Below are 7,750 nucleotides of genomic sequence, written 5' to 3'. Positions count from 1 at the left end.
TCTGTAGTCCAGACTATAGTCTTGTCTATAGTCCAGACTATAGTCTTGTCTATAGTCCAGACTATAGTCTTGTCTATAGTCCAGACTATAGTCTTGTCTATAGTCCAGACTATAGTCTTGTCTATAGTCCAGACTATAGTCTTGTCTATAGTCCAGACTATAGTCTTGTTTAGAGTCCAGACTATAGTCTTGTCTATAGTCCAGACTATAGTCTTGTCTATAGTCCAGACTATGGTCTTGTCAATAGTCCAGACTATGGTCTTGTCTATAGTCCAGACTACAGTCTTGTCTATAGTCCGGACTATAGTCTTGCCTGTAGTCCAGACTATAGTCTTGCCTATAGTCCAAACTATAGTCTTGCCTATTGTCCAAACTATAATCTGTTCTATAGTCCAGACTATAATCTATTCTATAGTCCAGACTATAATCTTGTCTATGTTATGGTCTTGTCTGTAAATTAATCTATAGTCTAGATTATAGTCTGGTTTTTTTTGACCTCTTTTTATAAATTCACTAAACTGTGATTACCCTAAATATAAAAGAATTATGTGTGACTATAAGTGGTGACACCTTTCCTCTGAAAATGCACATTGCACTTCCAATCCATCCAAGTGTGTTTTTATTTTTTTGTGTTATCAAAACTATTACTTTCAAAAGCCGCCTTTATTTGCTCAAGTTTTTACCGACACTTCGGTTTACTTTTTACCTCAATATTATCTATAAAATTGATAAAGAGTTGAAAGACAGTTTATTGAACACCTTTCATCAAGAAAATATTTTAAGTTGTTGCTCTAGAATATTTTTGGTATTTAATAAAATGTGGTTTATTTAGTGGAAGATATAATCTAGATATTTATAAGACAATAAAACTTATTCATGAGAATTTTTTTCTAAACGAAAAAGTGTCAAAATAGATTTCTATAAAGAAACGGATTTCATATAATTTTCTGTTGAAAATATTAAAATTTAAGGGAAATTTTTAAAAATATGTATTAAAAATTTCAAATTTATGTTTTTAATTTCTAAAAGATCATGTAGTGATCTTTGAAACTGAACAACAAAATTTACAAATTTGGGTAAAAAATAGATTTTCTAGAGTTTTTTAAAAAAGTGCATAAAAATTTTTATTAAATTTCTATTTACACTCAAGAAAAACACAAAGATGTGTTTTTAAATTAAACTAATTATGTCTAATGGAAATATGTATGTATGTATTTTTCCCCTACAAAAACAAAAACATCTATTAGAATAACAAAAACTCACGTTTCGTATGTGGTGGAAATGGGGAAACAATTTGTTGCAAGTATGTCGAACAAGAAAATTGATTTGAGTGTTGAAAGATCTAACAAATTTGTTGTGTTTATATAACTGACTTCTAATGATGAGGTGTGCGTGAGTAAATGTTAAAGTGTGTGAACGTGTGTGTGTGTTAAAAACTAAGCATGTGTTTAGATATATTTCAATGTGTGATTTGATTAGTTGTTGTTTAATAGCAACCAGAACACACACATAAAAATAACAACAATTGTTTTGTTTACATTTTGTAAATAATAAACAAAAATAAAACAAACAACAAAAAAACTCTGTTAATAGAAAACCCCAAATTAAAAAAAAAAAAAAACACAAAAAGTAGTAAAATTTTTAAGGAAAATTTTCGATTAGATTACATTGAATAAAATTTTCTATTTACTATTCAATTTTTGGGTAAAAATTTATTACTTTATTTACATTTGTTGAAAAAAAAAAACTTCAAGAAAAAAAAACATAAAAAATATTTTAGAATTTAATTAATTTATCATTTGGGTTTAATGGAATTGTGTCAATAATAAATAAAATGAATTCTTTTTTATAGATTTTCAAATAAAACCTAAAGATAAATTAAGTGAGGTAATAAAATCATTTAGACAAATTAATAAAAAAAAATCTTTCGAAAATCGTAAATTTTCTTACAGAATGATAGATCATACAAATTGAGAACTAGCACTGCTTTAACTACATGTTTAGTTCTAGTTCTGTGCTAGTTATGTTCTAGTTCCGTTCTAGTTCTGTTCTAGTTCTGTTCTAGTTCTGTTCTAGTTCTGTTCTAGTTCTGTTCTAGTTCTGTTCTGTTCTAGTTCTGTTCTAGTTCTGTTCTAGTTCTGTTCTAGTTCTGTTCTAGTTCTGTTCTAGTTCTGTTCTAGTTCTGTTCTAGTTCTGTTCTAGTTCTGTTCTAGTTCTGTTCTAGTTCTGTTCTAGTTCTGTTCTAGTTCTATTCTAGTTCTATTTTAGTTCTGTTCTAGTTCTGTTCTAGTTCTGTTCTAGTTCTGTTCTAGTTCTGTTCTCGTTCTGTTCTAGTTCTGTTCTAGTTCTATTCTAGTTTTATTCTAGTTCTGTTCTAGTTCTATTCTAGTTCTGTTCTAGTTCTGTTCTAGTTCTGTTCTAGTTCTGTTCTAGTTCTGTTCTAGTTCTGTTCTAGTTCTGTTCTAGTTCTGTTCTAGTTCTGTTCTAGTTCTGTTCTAGTTCTGTTCTAGTTCTGTTCTAGTTCAGTTCTAGTTCTGTTCTAGTTCTGTTCTAGTTCTGTTCTAGTTCTGTTCTAGTTCTGTTCTAGTTCTATTCTAGTTCTGTTCTAGTTCTGTTCTAGTTCTGTTCTAGTTCTGTTCTAGTTCTGTTCACGGCTACTTTAGTTCTTGAACTTAAGACCCTACAAGCCCCTTAATATTACTTCTGTTTTAAATTGTTTCAACTTTTAATATCAGCTGCTTTTTCCACCATATAAACAGACTGACAGACAGACAATCACACTTGTGTATACAAATTGAATATGACTGAGTCAGAGAGAAATCATGACTATGACTGTAACTGAGGCCAGTCACAGTATAAATCAGTAAGAGCATATGATTGTCTGTGTGTGTGTGATGAGAGGGTGGTTGGGTTGGTTTGTTTGTTATGTTTTTGGCTGTTGGGTTTTGGATTTATTCTATAACTCCTTGTTTGGGTTGGCAAAGTGGTTGATAATGTTTAACCAGTCTGTGTAACAAATAATAATAAAAACAACAACAGCAGCAGCAAGTATAAAAGCTTTAGCAGCAATAACACAGCAGCAGCAACAACAACTACAATAACAACAACCCTTATATTTGTGATAGACTTCAAACTTTAACTTTCACCATTGACTTGTTTCATTTTTCATGGTGCTGCTGTGTTTTGCTGTTCCTGCTGCCTCATGTTTTTTCCCAACAACAAACGGCAACATCGTCATTATCATCAACATGTTGATGATAATGATGTTGTTGTTGTTTTTACATATATATATTTTTTTGCAAACTGGTTGTTGGGTTTAAAGTTATATGTTGACTGGAGTTATTGAGACAGATGTATAAAGGAATGTTTTCTTTATATTTTATATTACCTTATGATTATTTTTTTTCATGCTCAAAAATGTTTTTATTCTTTAAAGTTACTGTTTTGTGTAATAAAAATAAAAACAACAACAAAACCTTCGCTTGTCTAGCGCATTTGTTGGCGTTGATTGTCTACACTGCTCAAGGGGGGAGATTTTAATATTGTAGATAACTTTTTTTGTTTTCTTACAACTGAAAAAATATATCATACGTACAGAGAAAAAGATATAATTTAAAAAAAATTAAAATACATGTACATTTATCTTTAACTAGATGAAAAAATGTGAAAAACATATTAAATTTGTTTATTTCATTTTCAAGTTTGGCAACGTTAATTTTTCTATTCCACCTGCTTCTTGTAAAGAAGTTTTTATTTAATATGGTTTTCGTTTTAATTGAAAAAAATTGAAGCGAAGGAAAAAGTTTTTGGCAGAAGATATAAAGAAATAGAAAGAAATTTTTGGTAATTGTTTTTTCTTTATAAAAAGAGCTAATAGATTAAAAAACTCCAGCAGAAACTTAAAAAAATGTTAATTTTTTAAAAATGTTAAAAAAGTGAAAAAGGATAAAATTGAAATAATAAATTCTAAAATAATTAGATATAAACTAGAACAGAACTGGAACATAAATGGAAAGAACTAGAACAGAACTAGAATAGAACTAGAACAAAACTAAAACAGAACTAAAACAGAACTAGAACAGAAATAGAACAGAACTAGAACAGAACTAGAACAGAACTAGAACAGAACTAGAACAGAACTAGAACAGAACTAGAACAGAACTAGAACAGAACTAGAACAGAACTAGAACAGAACTAGAACAGAACTAGAACAGAACTAGAACAGAACTAGAACAGAACTAGAACAGAACTAGAACAGAACTAGAACAGAACTAGAACAGAACTAGAACAGAACTAGAACAGAACTAGAACAGAACTAGAACAGAACTAGAACAGAATAGAACTAGAACAGAACTTGTCAACATTTGTCAAACCTGTCAATTGCATTCCACTCTACTTTCTCTAATTGTTCAGTTCCACTTCAACTCCATCAAAACAATCATCAACCAAAATTACTCGGCACTCTACACTATAATAGCCAATGCTACTAGACTATATTCAGTTGATTCTATCCGACTCTTCTCGGCTGTAGTCAACGACTGTTATTAACTTTCCACAATTATACTCTTCTGTAGTGATAAACTAAAGTTTCTTGTATGCGAATGTTGATAACTAGATTCGACTTTAGTCCTCTAAAGTTTTTTAAACATAATACAGTTTTACTTCACTAACCATTAAAACAATAAATATCCTTTTAAGTATTCTTCATAGTAGACACATATTTTCAACCTTTGTTCACATTTACAAAACGAAACAAAGATATTTAAAGGTATTCTTATAATAAGTAAACAAAAGAAAATATTAAAAAAATATATATACATATGAAATCAAGTAAATCAAAATTGAATTGGAGATATAACTTTCAACACTTTAAAAAAGAATGGCAAAAAAAAAAACAAAATACTAAGAGGAAAATACCTCTTGAACTGCGTGTAAATTATACATCATTAAAAAATTGTTGAACTTTTCAAGGGGGGAGGGTTAAATTTATGTAATAGCAACAACAACAACAACAACAACAAACAACACCAACTAAATTAACACACTAACAGGAGGAAAAAGTTGAACAAATTAAACCTACATTACCAGAACATCGACATGACATCATGTCAAAAAATTTTTCATCAACAATTTTGTTAAATCACTCTTGACAAACACACTAAGATACATACACACACACATACACACACTCGAACAACATTGACAGAAATGACAGGATGTTAAGTGGTTGTATTTAGTTCATAGCACACAGTAAATTATTTTTAACAAAACTCTAGGGTAGACAAGTAATCGAGTAAATAAAGTAAATCATATGACACTAGTCGAATCTTTTAAACTTTCCAAGAGTTAATACAAATCTTATCACTTGAAATTGTAAGTTTACTATTGTTAACTCTCGTCTTCTCTAATCATCGACAACACGACTCAACTAGGCGACAGTCGTCGACTGCAGTTGACTCTAGATGACTGTAGTCAACTCATTAGACTCTAGTTAACTTAAGTTCGACTTTGGCCATCTTTCTCCGACTGTAGTCAGTTTTCTACGACTCTGGTTATCTGTAGTCGGCATTGACCAACTATCATCAATTCTACTCAACATTAGTTCAACTCTAATCAACTCTAGATGACTCCGGCCAAATCTTATTGATTCTAATCAACTCTTCTGCGACTGTAATGAATTCAAGTCCGACTCTAGTTCTTGTCAAACATTGTTAAATCTCGTCGACTGCAGCCAACTCCCATCGAACAAAGTCAACTCTCGACGAACAAAAACTCTCGTCGACTGCAGCCAACTCTCGTCGAACGAAGTCAACTCTTGACGACCAAACTTTCGTTAACTCTACTCAACTTTAAACCAACTCTAGATGACCCTAGTCAATTCGTTAGACTCTAGTCAACTATAGATCGACTTTAGCCATCATTCGTCGACTGTAGTCAGCTTTCGACGACTCTGGTTACCTGTGGTAGACATGGTCCAACTTTCGTCGACTCTATTCAACTTTTGTTTAACTTTAATCAACTCTAGATGACTTTAGCCAATCCTTATTGATTCCATTTAACTCCCATTCTGTAATGAACTCTGATTAGAATCTAGCCCCATCTAGTGGACTTTAGTCCACTTTTGTTACACCAATCGACTCTCACAGACCGTAATCAACGATTCTAGTCATATGTCGTCGACTTTTCTCAACATTAGCTCAATTCTAATCGACTCTAGATGAATCTAGCCAACTCTTATTGATTCTAATCAACTCTCGACTGTAATGAAATCTAGTTCGACTTTAGCCACATCTCATCGACTCCATTCCACTTTTGTTATACACCAATCTAATCTCATCGACCGTAGTCCACTCTCGTCGATTGTAGTCAACTCTCGATGATTCTATCCAACTGTCCTCGACTCTTTGCGACTTTAGCTCAAATCTAGATGATTCTAGCCAACTCTTGTTGATTCACATCTCATCGACTCTAGTCAACTTCGTCAACTGTAGTCAGACTTCGATGAGTCTGGTTATCTGGACACATATCGTCGACTCTGCTCAACATTAGTTCAACTCCAATCAACTCTAGATGACTCTAGCCAACTATGGTTGATTGTAATAAACTCTCTATCCACTCTAAAGAACTCTTGTTCGACTTTAGCCCCATCATGGGGACTCTAGTCCACTTTTGTTATACACCAATCGATTCTCGCCGAACGTAGTCAATTCTCGTTGACTGCAGTCAACTTTCGATGATTCTAGTCATCTGTCGTAGACTCTTCTCAATTTTTGCTCAACTCTAATCAACTGTAGACAACTCTTGTTCATTCTGTTGAACTCCCTGCTCTGTTCTATAATCAACTCTGATTCGATGACATGTGTCTACAACATGTCGTCGACTTTAGTCCACTTTTGTTATACACCATAGACTACCGTTTGACTCTAGAAAACTCTGTCAAATCTCTTCATTCAACTTTAATCGATTACTCAATTACTCGAAACTTTCACAATTTCTTTGCAACACTATTATTGAATCTACTAGTTTAACATGATTAAGATTTCATATGACATAATATAACAATGGCAACAACAATGTTGTTTTTGACAATCTGTGACTGAGTGATTGACTGAACAAGAGAGTATAGAATGAGTAAGTTAATGTCACTTTATCTAACTCTATAAAAAGTTTGTTTGTTTGTGTATTTTTTTAACGACCTACTACCCTTAAAATATCACAGACCCTCACAATCTTCTCTACTTAGTATTCTTTATATAACTCATTATCAATGTGTACGTATGTGTGTGATATCACTCTCCTTCATTTTATCCATACAATGTTAATTTGATTTAGACATAATAACAGGGAATTATACGGTTTGATTAATCACTTAAAGGCAAAGAAAAGGAATTGAATTAAATTTTGAAATTATAAAAAAAATATGACAGCATGTTTGTGTTCGAAAAAGACTGAAATATTTTGATTTAATCTTAATTATTGACATTGTTGTTGTATTGGGAAAACTAAACAATAAAGTTGTAACAGTTTAACGCCAATCATGTATTTTGATTATGTTTAATATGGAGAAGTTTTATTGGCATGATGTCATTCATTCAGTAGGGTAAATTTACACAATGTCTTCGCAGGCAAACGAAGACATTCAATCTGTTCTAGTTCTGTTCTAGTTCTAGTTCTGTTCTAGTTCTGTTCTAGTTCTGTTCTAGTTCTGTTCTAGTTCTGTTCTAGTTCTGTTCTAGTTCTGTTCTAGTTC

Source organism: Lucilia cuprina, chromosome 6 (assembly GCF_022045245.1).
Source record: "Lucilia cuprina isolate Lc7/37 chromosome 6, ASM2204524v1, whole genome shotgun sequence".
NCBI lineage: Eukaryota > Metazoa > Arthropoda > Insecta > Diptera > Calliphoridae > Lucilia > Lucilia cuprina.
The sequence above is the reverse complement of the archived record's forward strand: the minus strand, read 5'-3'. Positions refer to the sequence as shown.